Consider the following 22,556-nt stretch of genomic DNA (forward strand, 5'->3'; position numbering starts at 1 on the left):
TACTCAAAGAATAAACATGCTGAGAAAGAAATTAGGGAAATGACACCCTTCACAACAGTCACAAATTTTACTACATACCTTGGTGTGACTCTAATCAAGCAAGTGAAAGATCAGGATAACAAGAAACTCAAGTCTCTGAAGAAGATCTCAGAAGATGGAAAGATCTCCCATACTCATGGATTGGCAGGATTAATATAGTAAAAATGGCTATCTTGTGGAAAGCAACCTACAGATTCAATGCAATCCTCATCAAAATTACAACTCAATTCATAGAGTTAGAGCAATTTGCCAATTCATTTGGAATAACAAAAAACCCAGAATAGTGAAAACCATTTTCAACAATAAAAGAACTTCTAGGGGAATCACCATCCCTGACTTCAAGCTGTATACTACAGAGCAATAGTGATTAAAAACTGTATGATCAACAGGCTTGGTGGGGTGCCACTTTGGCATGTGGCTGATGCCATGTTGAAGTCTGGCAGAGGCAGTGGAGGCCGAGCAGTGGGAGTGAGACTGAGGGTTGGGTGGCCAGGCAGCTGGGGTGAGGGGCGGGGTGTGGGACAGTATTAGGGACAGCCCTGTTCAGGCATAGCTGGAACCTGGGTACGGAGGAGCCGGCTTCACGCCGGCAGTTCCTCCTGGGCTTCCTCGGCGTCACTGCGCATGCCTGGGACGGTTTGGCAGTGGCTGCTTTGTCTTCCTTCTTCCTTTCCGAAGGAGCACTTGCTAGTTTCTCAAATTCCTGAGACCTCTACACCTAGGAGTATGAGTGACTGGATGCCCATTGCCAAGGAATATGATCCGCTTAAAGCTGGCAGCATCGATGGTACAGACGAAGACCCACATGACCGAGCTGTGTGGAGGGCCATGCTGGCCTGCTATGTCCCCAACAAAGGAGTCACTGGAGACCTCCTCCATACCCTGTTTGTGGCACAACTGGACTTGCAGACCAAAGAGAAGTTCTCCCGGTATGGTGACATTCAGGGGCTGCAGCTGGTTTGAGACCTGGGGACAGGCTTCTCCAAGGGCTACGCCTTCATTGAGTACAAGGAGGAGAGGGCCCTGATGAAGGCCTACAGAGATGCTGATGTCCTGGTCATCGACCAGCATGAGATATTCATGGACTATGAGCTAGATAGGACTCTCCGTGGCTGGATCCCTCGGCGGTTGGTTGGTGGATTGGATGGGAAAAAGGAATCTGGGCAACTGAGGTTCGGTGGGCGAGATTGGCTTTTCCGAAAACCCATTAACTTGCCAGTTGTCAAGAATGAGCCACATAGAGAAGGGAAAAGGGAAAGGGAGGGAGCAATCTTGATCTAGGGACAGATACTGGGACCCCAGGCCCAGGGAATGGGACCATGATAGGGGTCAAGAGAAGCACTGGCAAAAGAGGGCCAGGGTGTGGCCTGAGAATGATTGGGAAAGAGAGAGGAAGTTCAGGGAGGAGAGGGCCAAAACCAGGGACATGAGGGACAGAAGTAAGTAGAGGCAGCAGCAGGCAGCCTCCGTCAGGCTGGGGCAGTTCCTTTTGCGGTACTGGGGATTGAACTAGAGAGTGCGGCATGTCAGGCGAGCGCTCCGACCACAGCCACATAGGATGAGAGGGAGAAACAAGTGTCTAAGAAGTCATGGCTCATGTGGAAACAGAAAAATTTTCACATGCTGTCAACCCAGCACTTGGGAGTTGGAGGCAGGAGAATGTTAAGCTCCGAAAGACATCAAGACCACCTGTCTTGCCTTCCATCCCAGAAAATGAGGCTTCACTCTGGCAGCCAAACTAGACTTCGCTGGACGAGACACTGGATTAGTTGTGGCCTTTTCATCTTTCCCCTGCTGTTCATTTCCATCAAGGGTAGTCCTTATGTCTGGAGATTCGAAGTTCGAGAAACGCCCACAGATAACAAGCAGGGTTTCCAAATAGGATCAGGAAACTGTTCCATAGCCAGGTGCCAGGAACCGATCCAGATTGCCATCATTCCTGTATCTGTTACCCCATCTTTTGTATTATGACCTCTATACCTGTTTTCTCTTTGACCAGACAAAAAAATTATTGCAGAAGATGGCCAGACGAATATGGTGGCTGACCATACTCGTCTTGTGAGATACACATGCTAGGGACATGGATTAATCATTTCTTCTATCAATTCCTCAAGACACTCTTTTTCTACATATGAGACCCATGGGATCCCAGGTAGAAAATAGGAATTGTTGGTAAGCTCTACCGCAAAACTCAGCCCAGTTCTCCAGTAAGTACTATCCACATCCAGAGAAAATATCCACCTGGCTGTCTCAATCGCCCCACCTCTAAATATAGGGAAGGTAGGAGATAATAAAACACTCCTCCAAGGTTCTTACCTTTTTGACAGTCCCCTCATGAATAATACTAACTTGTCATTCCACCTTTTGCTTCAGACCATGACCTTGGCCTACCAGCTCCTTAATATTACCAGACCTGGGCGCTTTAAAGATTGTTGGCTATGCGAACCTCCTGTCCTGGAACTAGCTCGCAAATGTCGGTTAAGGCTTCTCCAGTGATGCTACCAAGTAACCATACTTCATCCTTCGCTAACTGCCCTAAATCCAAACCAGCGGGCACTAGACCTCCTGGCAGCTAAAGAAGGTGATCTTTGCCCATTCCTACAAGAAGAATTCTACGTCAACCAATCTGGGATAGTAAAAAATAAAATCCAGGAACTACAGACAGACATAAAAAATTTCAGTAACCGTAAGACTTCTGGTTCTGGTATTTTTGAAAATCCCATATGGAAGTGAATCCTCCCACTCATAACACCTTTCTTGGTCATTTTCCTGGCATTATTATTCGCTCCTTGTCTTAGTAATCTTGTCTCTACATTCCTTCAGCAACAAGTACAAAAAATTTCTAACCAAACTATTAATCAGCTCCTGTTACAGGATTACCAGCCACTGCCCACAAAGGAACCACTGTCCATAGAAGAGCCTGATTCAGATGATTACCAAACGGATTCCAATGGCAAAAGCCAGACATACCCTGAAATTGATGATGCCCCTAAACTGCAGGAAGTAGTTTGAGAGACATGACACCCTTATTCCCTCTTCACCATTGGTTTTCCCTCTCTTTTCTCCCCTTCTTTTTATAATAACAAGAAGGGAGGAATGTTAGTCCCAGGACACTCCTAGCCCCAGCCTAACTATGTGACCTGCCTTGCCAGGCCAAAGACCCTCAATCCCACAATCCACTTGGCTCACTTCCCACCCTCACTGGTGTGACGTCATTTTCTGTATAAATTAGGAGATCACCCCCTCCTCTTTCTGTTTTTCTTCTCTTTCTTCTCTCTTCCCTCTTTCTCTTTTTCTCTTCTCTGTCCTTCTACCCGCTTCGCCACCCCCTTACTTCTGCACAACAAACCTCTCTCACATGGAACCACCTTAGCCTGGTCTGCTGTTTGGTTTACCTGCTCAAAATATATATTACTATTGCTTGATATTAATTAATTCATTAAAAACCCCATTAAAAATGGGGTACAGAGCTAAATAAATAATTTTCAACTTAGGAATATCGAATGGTTGAGAAGAACCTAAAGAAATGTTCAACATCCTTAATCATCAGGGAAATGCAAATCAAAACAATCCTGAGATTCTACCTCACACCAGTCAGAATGGCTAAAATAAAAAACTTAGTTGACAGCAGATGCTGGCGAGGATGTGGAGAAAGAGGAACACTCTTCCATTGCTGGTGGGATTGCAAGCTCGTACAACCTACCCTTCCTTTGTTGGATGAATATTCACTTTTTTTTTTTTGAGACAAGGTTTCTCTGTATAGCCCTGGCTGTCCTGGAACTCACTTTATAGACCAGGCTGGCCTCGAACTCAGAAATTCGCCTGCTTCTGCCTCCCGAGTGCTAGGATTAAAGGCGTGCGCCACCATGCCCGGCGAATGTTCACTTTTTAAACCTAAGTTCAGACATTCCTCTTCTGCCATCATGTGGTAGATCTGTAATTTTGTCAGATTTACTTATTTTAGTTATTAATTAATTAATTTTCTGTGTGACTCTGTAGTCCCAAAACTTATGGTGATATGAGAGGTGAAGACAGAATTTCCGCGAAGCGTACGGTACAGCTACAGCCCAGCAGGTATAAGAAGAGAATCCTTGCCTCAAAACAAGGTAGGAGAAAAGAATTGATTCCTGAAAGTTGCCCTGCAACCTCTACATGCACCCTGTGACAAGTGCACATGTGCGCATATGCACACACACATCACACACACACACACACACACACACACACACACACACACACACACACACACACACACATTAAAATAATAAAAACATCAAAAAAGAAAAATACAGCCCATGAAGTAACACTTCTTAGCACATTGCCTATTGATGTTTTGTCTTTATTAAATTTATGCTAATTAGCTGTAACATTTCTATTAACCAGCATTTATAAATTTGTCTTTTGAACATATATCTAAACACTGGCAATAGTCACAAACCCATTTCCATGCTTCAGGTCTGAGGTTAGTAAACCCTTTCCAGCCTTGCACTGGAGCTACAGCAGGTGATGCAGTCTAGTGTAAGTGTGGCTGCACTGATACCCATGCTAGAAACATCTGCAAGAACTTCCACGTGGTTTGGAAGTCAGGACATGTGTTGAGTTCTGTAGATTCTGTTTATTTGTTTCTGAGGAATGAGATCTGAACCACACCAAAAAGGGTAGAGTGCTCTGTTTTTACTAATGTAAGCAACTTCCAAACATTTCTTCTATGTACATATGTATATAATTGTACATTAATATACATACATATATTAAAATGATTTTTGTGTCTACCTCTTTTTTCTAGGTAAAACAGTTGTTTTTATGTCACTGCTGTAAGTTTAAGGTTCTCAAAAAAGCTGAGTTTGCTTGTCTTTGTCTTCAAGGACTTCATGAAAGAATAATCTTCCTTACAGAGTCCTAGGACAGGCATTTCCATAAAGCCTATTTGTCACAGGCTTTAACACTGTTCTAGAATTATGTAATGGTTAGGTATTTTTGTTTTATGAGTTTAAAAATTTTAAATTGAAATATGATTAACTGGGAATACAGTTCAGCAGTAGAGTGCTTGTCTAGTAAGTAGGGAGGCCTTTGTCTCAATCCCCAGTACAGTAAAATTCAGTCAACCAGTCAATTGATTGATCAGTCTGTTTCTGGTTTCTCTGATGGAGTAATCCTCTAACATCAACACTGGGGTGGTTCAGGCAGGAGAATCAGGAATTCAACGTCATCTTCATCTATGGCTGCCTAGGCCATGTGAGGCTCTGTTTTAAAATAAACTAAACAATAAAAAAAAGTGAAATGTGCATCATTGAAATTAGTAGCAAAAAGTTTAATTTAAAAGAAAATAAACATGACACTATATGAGGTTCCTAAAAGCTTTACCAGCAGATGGCACCATAGTCTTAATGTTGCTGGGAATGGGACATAATTCACACCAGCTGGAAATCCTTAACACCATAGGTTAAATTCAGTTTTGTTCACATGACTTTCCAGTAGTATAATGAAAATTGTAACTTAAAAACACTCATATTTCTAACATACAACTGATTAAAATTGAACTAAACTGCATATGCACATTCTACATTTGTGACAATTTAGATATAGTCTATAAGTATTACTAATTTATTTATAAGCTTCAAAATACTCTTTTAATTGTCAGGATGGTATTTCTATGCTTTGTCAAGGCAGTTAAAGCATTCTCAGGGACTTTGGTAAGCAGCTGCTAGCTTTTAGAACTGGACACTTGTGGTCAGGGACAGGGTCAGTTCTCCTGCTCTCATGACCCAAATGGGGCCAACTCTCTTGCTTACCATCACTGGTGAGAGCAAAAGAGAGGGGAGGTTATCCCTCCTTTGCTGATGCCGCTGCATAGTAGACAGGAGGCAGGGTCCACTCTCCCATGCTTATTTTCTCTGGGCTAGCTCTCCTGAAATTCCCATGTCCAGGGCCAGCTCTACTGTGCTGCCCAAGAGAGGGTTAGGGCCACTTTTTCTGCTCTCAGGACCCCAGTACCAGGTCTCTCTCCCACTGCAGGTATAGATTGGCAGGAGCGGGACAGGGCATCTCTTGTCTATGCCACATATGGGAGATGAGTGGCAATGCTCACATCCTTAGGTTGGCTTATCTGCAACTCTCATAATGAATGTGTGGAAACTGCTCTCCTGTGTACTGTGGCTAGCTCGGGATAGGGTCAGCTCTCCTGCTATCATGCCTTCAGGAACAACTGCCCCAAGATGCTCTGGTGTACTGGCTGGTTTTGTGTGTTAATTTGATACAAGCTGGAGTTATCCCAGAGAATGGAGCTTCAGGTGAGGAAATGCCTCCATGAGATCTGGCTGTTAGACATTTTTTTTTCAATTAGTGATCAATGGGGGGAGCGTTCCTTATGGGTGGTACCATCTCTGGGCTGATAGTTTTGGGTTCTATAAGAAAGCAAGCTGAGCAAGCCAGGGGAAGCAAACCAGTAAGAAACATCCCTCCATGGCCTCTGCATCAGGTCCTGCTTGAGTTCTAGTACTGACTTCCTTTGGTGCTTAACAGCAACATGGAAAGTGTAAGCTGAATAAACCCTTTCCTCCCCAATTTGCTTCTTGCTCATGATGTTTGTGCAGGAATAGAAACCCTGACTAAGACACCCTGGTGAGAGGTGGGACCAGTTCTGCACATTCCTCAAATGTCAATATGTCTCTGGGTATCAGCTTAGGCCAGGGACATCTGGCTGGCCTTTGGTGGGAACAGGCAGGTGCTTCAGGGCCATGAGCCCATATGTGGTCCCAGGTGGCATTACTGGCTACTCACATTAGACTGTTCCTTACTACCCTCAGGTTTCCAGTTCTGCCTCTCTTTATTATGTTTTTCTCTACCACTACTTGCTCCTCTTAGTGGTGCCCAGGTGTCTGGGGTCATCTCAGGAGTGGTCTCAGGAGTGTTATGTCCCACTCATGCCTTATCTGCCCACCCATGTTTGCACAGAACTGAAGTGCTGGTCATCTCAGAGTAGCTCCCTGTCTGGACCCCATGGTACCAGTCTGGTGGTTGTCTTGGGCTCCCTCCTTACCTGGCCAACTTGAGTGGGTCCTACAGTCCCAAGCAGGGTTCTTCTAGTCTCCAGCTTACTCCCCATCCTGGAAGCCTGTTTGGACCTGCCTGGTGCAGGACTGGTGGTCATCTCAGACTGCTCAGATGTTGACAGGTCAGAGTACTGAGTGTAGACATTGCTTTTCCCTTTCTGCTACCTACTGATATGTAGCACAGCAGTTATACCTGCAATACTACTTATTAATTTACATATGTTTAACAATTCCTGCATCTCTAGGCAAGTGTTTTTGGTACCAGAGGGTGTTCTGCAGGCTACCAAAGGAGAACAAACCTTTGACAAAGGTGTCCTGACTGCAAGATATGCTAATGCAATGGTGGCACATAGCTTGTGGGAGTAACGAACCAAAAATCTGATTTGATTTAAGGACCACTCCATGAGATGGAACCCATGCTTGACACTGATTGGGTGACTAAGAACCTGAGACTAGATAGCTCAGAGACCCAAGGTAAACTCAAATATTACTGTTAAATAAAATAAACCAAAACCAAAACTAGCAATAAAATGATTTTCTGCTATACTCATAGATCAGTGTCTTGCTCAGCCATCATCAGGGAAGTTTCCTTCTGTAGTAGATGGGAAGAGATTCAGAGAAACCCACAACCAGACAATATACAGAGTGAAAGACCTTGGAACGCTCAGCTCTAAATGAAATGTATCCATCAAATCTCACCCCTTAGAGCTTAGGCAACCCCGTGGAAGAGGAGGAGGAAAGGGTATAAAAGCCAGAGGGGATGGAGGGCACCAAGAAAACAAAGCCATCTAAATACAACAGGGTCAAAGCTCAAATGAAATCACAGAATCTGAAGTAGCTAGCATGTATAGGTCCTGCACAAGTCTACAGCAGATGGGGTCCTAGAGTTGAAAGGAGAAGTGGACACATGCCTCCATCTACAACTCTGAAGCTATCTTCAAGTAATAACCACATGCAAATGAAAATTTAGTTTTCTTTAAAAGACTCTCCCCTGGGAAACAAAATACTCTTTCGTTTTTTTTTTTTTTTTTTTAATACAGGGTTTACCTGTGTAGCCCTGGCTGTCCTAGAACTCATAGAGATCCAACAGCCCCTGCCTTTCTAGTGCTGGGATTAAAGGTGTGACCCACCACCATTGGGTAACAAACTACTCTTAAGAGTAGGTTGCCATTCTGACTGGTTTGAGGTGAATCTCAGGGTTGTTTTGATTTTCATTTCCCTGATGATTAAGGATATTGAACATTTTTTTAGGTGCTTCTCAGCCATTCGGTATTATTCCTCAGTTGAGAATTCTTTGTTTAGCTCTGTAACCCAATTTTTAGTAGCGTTATTTGGTTTTCTGGAGTCTAACTTTTTGAGTTTTTTATATATATTGGATATTAGTCCCCAGTTGGATTTAGGATTGGTAAAGATCCTTTCCCAATCTGTTAGTGGCCTTTTAAAAAAATTACTAATTTATTAGACATTTTTTTTCATTTACATTTCAAATGCTATCCCGAAAGTCCCCTATACCTTCTCCCTGCCCTGCTCCCCAGCCCACACACTACCACTTCCTAGCCCTGGCATTCCCCTGTACTGGGGCATAATGTTCACAAGACCAAGGGCCTCTCCTCCCATTGAGGTCAACTAGGCCATCCTCTGCTATATGTGCAACTAGAGACACTAGCTCTAGGGGGTACTGATTAGTTCATATTGTTGTTCTTCCTATAGGGTTGTAGACACCTTTAGCTCCTTGGGTACTTTCTCTAGGTCCTTCACTGGAGGCTCTGTGTCCCATCCAATAAATGACTGTGAGCATCCACTTCTGTATTTGCCAGGAATTGGCAAAGCCTTACAAGAGACAGCTATATCAGGGTCCTGTCAGCAAAATTTTGCTGGAATCTGCCATAGAGTCTGAGTTTGGTGGTAGTTTATGGGATGGATCCCCAGGTGGGGCAGTCTCTGGATGGTCCTTAATTCTGTCTCAGATCTAAACTTTGTCTCTGTAACTCCTTCCACGGGTATTTTGTTCCCCATTCTAAGAAGAAACAAAGTTACCGTACTTTGCTCTTTCTTCTTCCTGAGTTTCCTGTGTTTTGCAAATTCTATCTTGGCTATTCTAAGTTTCTGGGCTAATATCTACTTATCAGTGAGTGAATATCATGTGTATTCTTTTGTGATTGGGGTACCTCATTCAGGATATCATCCAGATCCATCCATTTGCCTAAGAATTTCATATATTCACTATTTTTAATTCCTAAGTAGTACTCCATTGTGTAAATATACCATATTTTCTGTATCCATTCTTCTGTTGAGGGACATCTGGGTTCTTTCCAGCTTCTGGCTATTCTAAATAAGGCTGCTATGAACATAGTGGAGCATGTGTTCTTATTACCAGTTGGAACATCTTCTGGGTATGTGCCCAGGAGAGGTATTGCTGGATCTTCTGGGAGAACTATGTCCAATTTTCTGAGGAACCGCCAAACTGATTTCCAGAGTGGTAGTACCAGCTTGCAATCCTACAGCAATGGAGGAGTGTTTCTATACATCCTAGTCAGCATCTGCTGTCACCTGAATTTTTGATCTTAGCCATTTTGACTGGTGTGAGGTGGAATCTCAGGGTTGTTATGATTTGTATTTTCCTGATTATTAAGGATTTTGAAGATTTCTTTAGGTGCTTCTCAGCCATTAGGTATTCCCCGGTTGAGAATTTTTGTTTAGCTCTATACACCATTCATTAATGGGGTTATTTGGTTTTCTGAAGTCCATCTTCTTGAGTTCTTTTTATGTATTGGATTTTAGTCCCCTATCAGATTTATAAAGTCCTTTCAAGTCTTTGGTTGCCTTTTTGTCTAATTAAGAATGTCTTTTGTTTTACAGAAGCTTTGCAATTTTATGAGGTCCCATTTGTCGATTCCCGAACTTACAGCACAAGCCAACCCTGTACTGTTCAGGAATTTTTTCCTCAAATTTTTTCCCTCAATTTTCCCTTGTGCCCATATCTTTGAGACTTTCTCCCACTTTCTCCTCTATAAATTCTAGTGTCTGGTCTTTTTTTTTCTTTTTTTTTTCCATTTTTTATTAGGTATTTAGCTCATTTACATTTCCAATGCTATACCAAAAGTCCCCCATATCCACCCACCCCCACTCCCCTGCCCACCCACTCCCCCTTTTTGGCCCTGGTGTTCCCCTGTACTGGGGCATATAAAGTTTGCAAGTCCAATGGGCCTCTCTTTCCAGTGATGGCCGACTAGGCCATCTTTTGATATATATGCAGCTAGAGTCAAGAGCTCCGGGGTACTGGTTAGTTCATAATGTTGTTCCACCTATAGGGTTGCAGATCCCTTTAGCTCCTTGGCTACTTTCTCTAGCTCCTCCATTGGGAGCCCTATGATCCATCCATTAGCTGACTGTGAGCATCCACTTCTGTGTTTGCTAGGCCCCGGCATAGTCTCACAAGAGACAGCTACATCTGGGTCCTTTCGATAAAATCTTGCTAGTGTATGCAATGGTGTCAGCGTTTGGATGCTGATTATGGGGTGGATCCCTGGATATGGCAGTCTCTACATGGTCCATCCTTTCATCTCAGCTCCAAACTTTGTCTCTGTAACTCCTTCCATGGGTGTTTTGTTCCCAAATCTAAGGAGGGGCATAGTGTCCACACTTCAGTCTTCATTCTTCTTGAGTTTCATGTGTTTAGCAAATTATATCTTGGGTATCCTAGGTTTGGGGCTAATATCCACTTATCAGTGAGTACATATTGTGTGAGTTTCTTTGTGAATGTGTTACCTCACTCAGGATGATGCCCTCCAGGTCCATCCATTTGGCTAGGAATTTCATAAATTCATTCTTTTTAATAGCTGAGTAGTACTCCATTGTGTAGATGTACCACATTTTCTGTATCCATTCCTCTGTTGAGGGGCATCTAGGTTCTTTCCAGCTTCTGGCTATTATAAATAAGGCTGCTATGAACATAGTGGAGCATGTGTCCTTCTTACCAGTTGGGGCATCTTCTGGATATATGCCCAGGAGAGGTATTGCTGGATCCTCCGGTAGTACTATGTCCAATTTTCTGAGGAACCGCCAGACTGATTTCCAGAGTGGTTGTACAAGCCTGCACTCCCACCAACAATGGAGGAGTGTTCCTCTTTCTCCACATCCACGCCAGCATCTGCTGTCACCTGAATTTTTGATCTTAGCCATTCTGACTGGTGTGAGGTGGAATCTCAGGGTTGTTTTGATTTGCATTTCCCTGATGATTAAGGATGTTGAACATTTTTTCAGGTGCTTCTCTGCCATTCGGTATTCCTCAGGTGAGAATTCTTTGTTCAGTTCTGAGCCCCATTTTTTAATGGGTTTATTTGATTTTCTGAAGTCCACCTTCTTGAGTTCTTTATATATGTTGGAAGTTAGTCCCCTATGATTTAGGAAAGGTAAAGATCCTTTCCCAATCTGTTGGTGGTCTTTTTGTCTTATTGACGGTGTCTTTTGCCTTGCAGAAACTTTGGAGTTTCATTAGGTCCCATTTGTCAATTCTCAATCTTACAGCACAAGCCATTGCTGTTCTGTTCAGGAATTTTTCCCCTGTGCCCATATCTTCAAGGCTTTTCCCCACTTTCTCCTCTATAAGTTTCAGTGTCTCTGGTTTTATGTGAAGTTCCTTGATCCACTTAGATTTGACCTTAGTACAAGGAGATAAGTATGGATCGATTCGCATTCTTCTACACGATAACAACCAGTTGTGCCAGCACCAATTGTTGAAAATGCTGTCTTTCTTCCACTGGATGGTTTTAGCTCCCTTGTTGAAGATCAAGTGACCATAGGTGTGTGGGTTCATTTCTGGGTCTTCAATTCTATTCCATTGGTCTACTTGTCTGTCTCTATACCAGTACCATGCAGTTTTTATCACAATTGCTCTGTAGTAAAGCTTTAGGTCTGGCATGGTGATTCCGTCAGAAGTTCTTTTATCCTTGAGAAGACTTTTTGCTATCCTAGGTTTTTTGTTATTCCAGACAAATTTGCAAATTGCTCCTTCCAATTCGTTGAAGAATTGAGTTGGAATTTTGATGGGGATTGCATTGAATCTGTAGATTGCTTTTGGCAAGATAGCCATTTTTACAATGTTGATCCTGCCAATCCATGAGCATGGGAGATCTTTCCATCTTCTGAGATCTTCCTTAATTTCTTTCTTCAGAGATTTGAAGTTTTTATCATACAGATCTTTCACTTCCTTAGTTAGAGTCACGCCAAGATATTTTATATTATTTGTGACTATTGAGAAGGGTGTTGTTTCCCTAATTTCTTTCTCAGCCTGTTTATTCTTTGTATAGAGAAAGGCCATTGACTTGTTTGAGTTTATTTTATATCCAGCTACTTCAACGAAGGTGTTTGTCAGGTTTAGGAGTTCTCTGGTAGAATTTTTAGGGTCACTTATATATACTATCATATCATCTGCAAAAAGTGATATTTTGACTTCCTCTTTTCCAATTTGTATCCCCTTGATCTCCTTTTGTGGTCGAATTGCTCTGGCTAATACTTCAAGTACTATGTTGAAAAGGTAGGGAGAAAGTGGGCAGCCTTGTCTAGTCCCTGATTTTAGTGGGATTGCTTCCAGCTTCTCTCCATTTACTCTGATGTTGGCTACTGGTTTGCTGTAGATTGCTTTTATCATGTTTAGGTATGGGCCTTGAATTCCTGATCTTTCCAACACTTTTATCATGAATGGGTGTTGGATCTTGTCAAATGCTTTTTCTGCATCTAACGAGATGATCATGTGGTTTTTGTCTTTGAGTTTGTTTATATAATGGATTACATTGATGGATTTTCGTATATTAAACCATCCCTGCATCCCTGGAATAAAACCTACTTGGTCAGGATGGATGATTGCTTTAATGTGTTCTTGGATTCGGTTAGCGAGAATTATATTGAGGATTTTTGCATCGATATTCATAAGAGAAATTGGTCTGAAGTTCTCTATCTTTGTTGGGTCTTTCTGTGGTTTAGGTATCAGAGTAATAGTGGCTTCATAAAATGAGTTGGGTAGAGTACCTTCTACTTCTATTTTGTGAAATAGTTTGTGCAGAACTGGGATTAGATCTTCTTTGAAGGTCTGATAGAACTCTGCACTAAACCCATCTGGTCCTGGGCTTTTTTTGGTTGGGAGACTATTAATAACTGCTTCTATTTCTTTAGGTGATATGGGACTGTTTAGATGGTCAACTTGATCCTGATTCAACTTTGGTACCTGGTATCTGTCCAGAAATTTGTCCATTTCGTCCAGGTTTTCCAGTTTTGTTGAGTATAGCCTTTTGTAGAAGGATCTGATGGTGTTTTCTATTTCTTCAGGATCTGTTGTTATGTCTCCCTTTTCATTTCTGATATTGTTAATTAGGATTTTGTCCCTGTGTCCTTTAGTGAGTCTAGCTAACGGTTTATCTATCTTGTTGATTTTCTCAAAGAACCAACTCCTCGTTCGGTTAATTCTTTGAATAGTTCTTCTTGTTTCCACTTGGTTGATTTCACCTCTGAGTTTGATTATTTCCTGCCGTCTACTCCTCTTGGGTGAATTTGCTTCCTTTTTTTCTACGGCTTTTAGATGTGTTGTCAAGCTGCTAGTATGTGCTGTCTCCCGTTTCTTCTTGGAGGCACTCAGAGCTATGAGTTTCCCTCTTAGAAATGCTTTCATTGTGTCCCATAGGTTTGGGTACGTTGTGGCTTCATTTTCATTAAACTCTAAAAAGTCTTTAATTTCTTTCTTTATTCCTTCCTTGACCAAGGTATCATTGAGAAGAGTGTTATTCAGTTTCCACGTGAATGTTGGCTTTCCATTATTTATGTTGTTATTGAAGATCAGTCTTAGGCCATGGTGGTCTGATAGGATACATGGGACAATTTCAATATTTTTGTATCTATTGAGGCCTGTTTTGTGACCAATTATATGGTCAATTTTGGAGAAGGTCCCGTGAGGTGCTGAGAAGAAGGTATATCCTTTTGTTTTAGGATAAAATGTTCTGTAGATATCTGTCAGGTCCATTTGTTTCATAACTTCTGTTAGTTTCACTGTGTCCCTGTTTAGTTTCTGTTTCCACGATCTGTCCTTTGAAGAAAGTGGTGTGTTGAAGTCTCCCACTATTATTGTGTGAGGTGCAATGTATGCTTTGAGCTTTACTAAAGTGTCTCTAATGAATGTGGCTGCCCTTGCATTTGGTGCGTAGATATTCAGAATTGAGAGTTCCTCTTGGAGGATTTTACCTTTGATGAGTATGAAGTGTCCCTCCTTGTCTTTTTTGATAACTTTGGGTTGGAAGTCGATTTTATCCGATATTAAAATGGCTACTCCAGCTTGTTTCTTCAGTCCATTTGCTTGGAAAATTGTTTTCCAGCCTTTCACTCTGAGGTAGTGTCTGTCTTTTTCCCTGAGATGGGTTTCCTGTAAGCAGCAGAATGTTGGGTCCTGTTTGTGTAGCCAGTCTGTTAGTCTATGTCTTTTTATTGGGGAATTGAGTCCATTGATATTAAGAGATATTAAGGAAAAGTAATTGTTGCTTCCTTTTATTTTTGTTGTTAGAGTTGGCATTCTGTTCTTGTGGCTGTCTTCTTTTTGGTTTGTTGAATGATTACTTTCTTGGTTGTTCTAGGGCGTGATTTCCGTCCTTGTATTGCTTCTTTTCTGTTATTATCCTTTGAAGGGCTGGATTCGTGGAAAGATATTGTGTGAATTTGTTTTGTCGTGGAATACTTTGGTTTCTCCATCTATGGTAATTGAGAGTTTGGCCGGGTATAGTAGCCTGGGCTGGCATTTGTGTTCTCTTAGTGTCTGTATAACATCTGTCCAGGCTCTTCTGGCTTTCATAGTCTCTGGTGAAAAGTCTGGTGTAATTCTGATAGGCCTTCCTTTATATGTTACTTGACCTTTCTCCCTTACTGCTTTTAATATCCTATCTTTATTTAGTGCATTTGTTGTTCTGATTATTGTGTGTTGGGAGGAATTTCTTTTCTGGTCCAGTCTATTTGGAGTTCTGTAGGCTTCTTGTATGATCATGGGCATCTCTTTTTTTATGTTTGGGAAGTTTTCTTCTATTATTTTGTTGAAGATATTAGCTGGCCCTTTAAGTTGAAAATCTTCATTCTCATCAATTCCTATTATCCGTAGGTTTGGTCTTCTCAATGTGTCCTGGATTACCTGGATGTTTTGAGTTAGGATCCTTTTGCATTTTGTATTTTCTTTGACTGTTGTGTCGATGTTCTCTATGGAATCTTCTGCACCTGAGATTCTCTCTTCCATTTCTTGTATTCTGTTGCTGATGCTCGCATCTATGGTTCCAGATCTCTTTCCTAGGGTTTCTATCTCCAGCGTTGCCTCGCTTTGGGTTTTCTTTATTGTGTCTACTTCCCCTTTTAGTTCTAGTATGGTTTTGTTCATTTCCATCACCTGTTTGGATGTGTTTTCCTGTTTTTCTTTAATGATTTCTACCTGTTTGGCTGTGTTTTCCTGCTTTTCTTTAAGGGCCTGTAACTCTTTAGCAGTGCTCTCCTGTAATTCTTTAAGTGACTTATGAAAGTCCTTCTTGATGTCCTCTATCATCATCATGAGAAAGGTTTTTAAATCTGGGTCTAGATTTTCGGTTGTGTTGGGGTGCCCAGGACTAGGTGGGGTGGGAGTGCTGCGTTCTGATGATGGTGAGTGGTCTTGATTTCTGTTAGTAGGATTCTTACGTTTGCCTTTCGCCATCTGGTAATCTCTGAAGCTAGCTGTTTTAGTTGTCACTGTTAAGAGCTTGTTCTTCAGGTGACTCTGTTAGCCTCTAAAAGCAGACCTGGAGGGTAGCATTCTCCTTAGTTTCAGTGGGCAGAGTATTCTCTGCAGGCAAGCTCTCTTCTTGCAGGGAAGGTACCCAGATATCTGGTGTTCGAACCAGACTCCTGGCAGAAGTTGTGTTCCACTCACTAGAGGTCTTAGGATCCCGTGTGGAATCCTGTGTGGGCCCTTGCGGGTGTCAGGCGACTCAGCTGGCAAGGTAGCCCGGGGCTCGAGTGGAGCGGAAGGGGTTTGTGCCCCAGATCAAGCCCAGGTAGCCTGCTTCCCTATGTACCGCAGTCTCAGGTTCCGCTCGATTGGATTGGGGCAGGCGCTGTGTTCCACTCACCAGAGGTCTTAGGATCCCGTGGGGAGTCCCGTGTGGGCCCTTGCGGGTGTTGGGCAAGACTCTGCTGGCAAGGTATCCCGGGGCTCGAGTCCTCTAGTGTCTTGTCTTATGTGGAGGTTTTTGATCCACTTAGACTTGAGCTTTGTACAAGGAGATAAGAATGGATCAATTCGCATTCTTCTACATGATAACCACCAGTTGTGCCAGCACTATTTGTTGAAAATGCTGTCCTTTTTCCTCTGGATGGTTTTAGCTCCCTTGTCAAATATCAAATGACCATAGGTGTGTGGGATCATTTCTGGGTATTCAATTCTATTCCGTTGATCTACCTGTCTGTCGAGGTACAAGTACCATGCAGTTTTTATCACAATTGCTCTGTAGTACAGCTTGAGGTCAGGCATGGTGATTCCACCAGAGGTTTCTTTATTTTTAAGAATAGGTTTTGCTATCCTAGGGTTTTTGTTATTCGAAATGAATTTGCAAATTGCCCTTTCTAACTGGTTGAAGAATTGAGTTGGAATTTTGATGGGGATTGCAATGAACCTGTAGGTTGCTTTCCGCAAGATAGCCATTTTTACTATAGTAATCCTGGAAATCTATGAGCATGGGAGATCTTTCCATCTTCTGAGATCTTTTTTGACTTCTTTCTTCAGAGACTTGAAGTTCTTATCATACAGATTTTTCACTTCCTTAGTTAGAGTCACACCAAGGTATTATATAGTATTTGTGACTATTGTGAAGGGTGTTGTTTCCCTAATTTCTTTCTCAGCCTCTTTATCCTTTGTATAGAGAAAGGCCACTTGATTTGTTTCAGTTAATTTTATATCCAGCTACTGCACTGAAGCTGTTTATCAGGTTTAGGAGTTCTCTGGTGGAATTTTTAGGGTCACACACATATATATACTATCATATCATCTGCAAATAGTGATATTTTGACTTCTTTCTTTCCAATTTGTATCCCATTGATCTTTTGTTGTCAATTGCTCTGGCTAGGACATCAAGTACTATATTGAATAGGTAGAGAAACAGTGGGCAGCCATGTCTAGTCCCTGATTTTAGTGGGATTGCTTCGAGTTTCTCTTCATTTAGTTTGATGTTGGCTACTGGTTTGCTCTATATTGCTTTTATTATATTTAGGGATGGGCCTTGATTTCCTGATCTTTCCAAGACTTTTATCATGAATGGGTGTTGGATTTTTTTCGAACGCTTTCTCAGCATCTAAGGAGATGATCATGTGGTTTTTGTCTTTGAGTTTGTTTATAAACTGGATTATGTTACTGGATTTCCATATATTAAACCATCCCTGCAACCCTGGGATGAAGACTACTTGGTCATGATGGATGATCGTTTTGATGTGTTCTTGGATTTTGTTTGCATGAATGTTACTGAGTATTTTGGCATTGATATTCATAAGGGAAATTGGTCTGAAGTTCCTTTCTTTGTTGGGTCTTTGTGTGGTTTAGTTATCAGAGTAATTGTGGCTTCATTAAATGAATTGGGTAGAGTATGTTCTGTTTCTATTTTATATAATAATTTGAGAAGAACTGGAATTAAGTCTTCTTTGAAAGTCTGAAAGAACACTGCACTAAACTCATCTGGCCCTAGACTTTTTCTGGTTGGGAAACTATTAATGACTGTTTCTATTTCTTTAGGGAATATGGGACTGTTTAGATCGTTAATCTTGTCCTGTGCCCTCTAGTTAGTCTGGCTCAGGGTTTGTCTATCTCGTTGATTTTCTCAAAGAACCAGCTCCTCGTTTGGTTGATTATTTGAATAGTACTTTTTGTTTCCAGTTAGTTGATTTTAGCCCTGAGTTTGATTATTTCCTGCCATCTACTCCTCTTGGGTGAATTTGCTTCCTTTAGTTCTAGAGCTTCTTGGTGTGCTGTCAGTCTGCTACAGTGTGTTAACTCTCTAGTTTCTTTTTGCAGGCACTCAGAGGTATGAGTTTCCCTCTTAGAAATGCCTTCATAGTGTCCCATTATTTTGGGTATGTTGTGGCTTCATTTTCATTAAACTCTAAAAAGTCTTTAATTTCTTTCTTTATTTCATCCTTGACCAAGGAATCATTGAGTAGAATGTTGTTCAGTTTCCACGTGGATGTTCGCTTTCTATTATTTATGTTGTTATTGAAGATCAGCCTTAGTCCGTGGTGATCAGATAGGATTCATGGAATAATTTCAATATTTTTGTATCTGTTGAGTCCTGTTTTGCGACCAATGATATGGTCAATTTTGGAGGAGGTAGCATGTGGCACTGAGAAGAAGATATATCCTTTTGTTTTAGGATAAAATGTTCTGTAGATATCAATTAAATCCATTTGTTTCATAACTTCTGTTAGTGTCCATGTGTCTCTGTTTAGTTTCTCTTTCCAGGATCTGTCCATTGGTGAGAGTGGGGTGTTGAAGTCTCCCACTATTATTGTGTGAGATGCAATGTGTGCTTTGAGCGTTACTAAAGTTCTTTAATAAATGTAGCTGCCCTTGCATTTGGAGCATAGATATTCAGAATTGAGAGTTCATCTTGGTAGACTTTACCTTTGATGAGTATGAAGTGCCCCTCCTTGTCTTTTTTGATAACTTTGGGTTAGAAATCAATTTTATTTTATATAAGAATGGCTACTCCAGCTTGTTTCTTTGGACCATTTGCTTGGAAAATTGTTTTCCAGCCTTTCACTCTGAGGTAGTGTCTGTCCTTTTCCCTGAGGTGGTTTTCCTATAAGCAAAAAAAGGTTGGGTCCTGTTTGTGTAGCCAGTCTATCAGTCTGTCTTTTGTGGAATTGAGTCTATTGATATTAAGAGAAATTAAAGAAAAGTAATTGTTGCTTCCTGTTATTTTTGTTGTTAAAGTTGGGATTCTGTTCTTGCGGCTGTCTTCTTTTAGGTTTGTTGAAGGATTACTTTCTTGCTTTTTCTAGGGTGTAGTTTCTGTCCTTGTGTTGGTGTTTTGCCTTTATTATCCTTTGAAGGGTTGGATTCGTAAAAAGATATTTTGTGAATTTGTTTTTATCATGGAATACTTTGGTTTCTCCATCTTTGGTAATTCAGAGTTTTGCTGGGTATAGTAGCCTGGGCTGGCATCTGTGTTCTCTTAGGTTCTGCATAACGTCTGTCCCCGATCTTTCATAGTCTCTGGTGAGAAGTCTGGTGTAATTTTAATAGGCCTGCCTTTATATGTTAGTTGAACTTTTCCCCTTACTGCTTTTAATATTCTATCTTTATTTAATGCATTTGTTGTTCTGATTATTATGTGTTGGGAGGAATTTCTTTTCTGGTCCAGTCTATTTGGAGTTCTGTAGGCTTTTTGTATGTTCATGGGCATCTCTTTCTTTAGGTATGGGAAGTTTTCTTCTATAATTTTGTTGAAGATATTTGCTGGCCCTTTAAATTGAGAATCTTCCTTCTCACCTACTCCTATTATCCGTAGGTTTGGTCTTCTCATTGTGTCCTGGATGTTTTGAGTTAGGATTTTTTCTCATTTTGCATTTTCTTTGATTGTTGTATCCATATTCTCTATGGAATCTTCTGCACCTGAGATTCTCTCTTCCATCTGTTGTATTCTGTTGCTGATGCTTGCGTGTATGGTTCTAGATTTCTTTTCTAGGGTCTCTATCTCCGGTGTTGTCTTTCTTTGTGTTTTCTTTATTGTGTCTACTTCCCTTTTTAGGTCCTGTACAGTTTTTTTCAATTCCATTACCTGTTTGGTTGTGTTTTTGGGTATTTCTTTAAGGACTTCTACCTCTTTAGTAGTGTTTTCTTGTATTTATTTAAGTGAATTATTAAAGTCTGTCTTGATGTCCTCTACCAGCATCAAGAGATATGATTTTAAATCGAAGTCTTTCATTTCAGGTGTGTTGGAGTATCTAGGACTGGCTGAGGTGGGAGTGCTGAGTTCTGATCATGGTGAGTGGTCTTGGTTTCTGTTAGTAAGATTCTTACGTTTGCCTTTCGCCATCTGGTATTATCTGGAGTTAGTTGTTATAGTTGTCTCTGGTTAGAGCTTGTTCCTCCTGTGATTCTGTTAGCCTCTGTCAGCAGACCTGGGAGTGTAGCTCTCTCCGGAGTTTCAGTGATCAGAGTACTCTCTGCAGGCAAGCTCTCCTCTTGGAGGAAAGGTGCACAGATATGTATCATTCAGACCTGCCTACTGATTGAAGATGATAGCCTGAAAGTGGGCCTGTCCCAGAAGCTGTGTAGCTTCCTTAGTCAGCATTCTCACCTGTGCAGACTAGTCTCTGAGGGATCCAGGACCCAATATGGCTCCCCCAGGTGCTCCGCAGTAGAGCCCTCCAGGGCAGACATCTCTCCTCTGGCAGGGAAGGTGCTGGGATGTCTCGAGCCTGAAACCAGGTCTGTCCCAGAAGCTGTGTTGCTTCTGCCTGTTCCTAGAAGCTGTGTAGCTTCTGTAGTCTGCACTCTCACCTTCGAAGACTAGTTACTGAGGGATCCAAGACCCAACAGTTTTTTTCTTTTAAAATCAAATTAATTGTATAAATTAATTTGAGCACTCAAAAGCAAGGATGAAATTTAATCACATTCAAACATAAAAATTAAATGGCACTCATAGTTACATAGCAAATGAATCATTAAACTTTAAAAGTAAATAAAAAGTTGTTACTTCTGTTTGTAGGATCTTCTATGGCAATCTACTTAGTTTTTTATTTCTCAGTAGGAAACTGTCTTTCATTGCTTTGTTTTAAGAACAGAAGATCATGTCTCCATTAGAGTCTCTTCAAATAGCTCTGTAATTGTTTCCAGTTTACATTCTTTAAAAGGTACTCTAGAATAATGAGAATCATTTTTGTAATTTTTAAAGATGATTTTCGTGATTATGCTAAGTGAAAAATATTTAATGAGCAAGAAAGTCCTGGAATAAAGCAACAGTGGCAGAAATAACATTTTTACAATTTAGAGATCCTTGTCAAACATTGACTCTGTCTAGCCGACCTGAGGATCTATGATTGCTTAGTAATTAAGTCTGACAGTATGGATGGTTTGCAACTAGATCCAGGTAGTGTGGTAGTTTTGAGGAGGTATGTTCAAGGCAACGGGACTCCAGTGGTGTTTTAAGGACTGAGCTCTCTCATTTATATTTTATAGACTAAAAAAGTCTTGATTTTATAGCTGCTCAAAGATTTTATTGCAAAACATACATCAGCTTATTGTAGCATATCTAGATGACTAATATATTTAACAACTATGAAGCTCTGATAATGAGATTATAGTTTAGTATTTAGTTTATAACTGTGGTCTCATATTTGTTCACATACATATTTTCCAAAATGATAATCTATTTTTTGTTTTTTTTCCACTTTTTAAAAATCTATTTGAAACATTAAACATGATAGAAGTAGGAAAAAAATTTCTTATGAAGTCCTCTATGAAAAGAAACTGTGAAAAGTTCCTGATTAGACAGAAACCATTCCATGTCCAAGGAGAATACTCAGCATAACTGTGGCTTTATAGAATGAACTGGGTAGTGTTCCTTCTGTTTCTATTTTGTGGAATAGTTTGAAAAGTATTGGTATTCTTCAGAAAAGGTCATATAGAACCACTGCACTAAAACCATCTGGTCCTGGGCTTTTTTTTGGTTGGGAGACATTTAATGACTGACTGCTTCTATTTCTTTAGGGGTTATGGGACTGTTTAGATGGTTTATCTTATCCTGATTTAACTTTGGTATTTGGTATCTGTCTAGAAAATTGTTCATATCATCCAGATTTCCCAGTTTTATTGAATATAGGCTTTTGTAGTAGGGCCTGGTGATTTTTGAATTTATTTAATTTCTATTGTTATGTCTCCCTTTTCATTTCTGATTTTATTAATTTGGATACTGTCTCTGTGCCCTCTGGTTAGTCTGGATAAGGGTTTATCTATCTTGTTGACTTTCTCAAAGAACCAGCTCCTGGTTTGGTTGATTCTTTGTATAGTTCTTTTTGTTTCTACTTGGTTGATTTCAGCCCTGAGTTTGATTATTTCCTGGCTTCTACTCCTCTTGGATGTATTTGCTTCTTTTGTTTTAGAGCTTTCAGGTGTGTTGTTAAGCTGCTAGTGTATGCTCTCTCCAGTTTCTTTTTTGAGGCACTCAGAGCTATAAGTTTTCCTCTTAGGAATGCTTTCATTGTGTCTCATAATTTTGGGTATGTTGTACCTTCATTTTCATTAAATCTTCAAAAGTCTTTAATTTCTCTCTTTCTTTGTTGTTCAGCTTCCACATGTATGTGGACTTTCTGTTGTTTTTGTTGCTATTGAAGGTCAGCCTTATTCCATAATGATCTGATAGAATGGGTGGGACTATTTCAATCTTCTTATATCTGTTGAGGGATGTTTTGTGACTGATT

At 40.9% G+C, this 22,556-nt stretch overlaps 1 pseudogene across 1 annotated transcript; it reads left to right on the top strand.

Moving 5' to 3' along the window:
• The first annotated feature begins 685 nt into the window (after positions 1 to 685).
• On the top strand, positions 686 to 20,784 carry 1700128F08Rik (RIKEN cDNA 1700128F08 gene; annotated as a pseudogene). Its single transcript, NR_033618.2, has 3 exons — positions 686 to 968; positions 4,039 to 4,145; positions 20,065 to 20,784. The product of NR_033618.2 is annotated as an RIKEN cDNA 1700128F08 gene (transcript).
• Positions 20,785 to 22,556: the final 1,772 nt, after the last annotated feature.

Source organism: Mus musculus, chromosome 9 (assembly GCF_000001635.26).
Source record: "Mus musculus strain C57BL/6J chromosome 9, GRCm38.p6 C57BL/6J".
NCBI classification, from domain to species: Eukaryota; Metazoa; Chordata; class Mammalia; order Rodentia; family Muridae; genus Mus; species Mus musculus.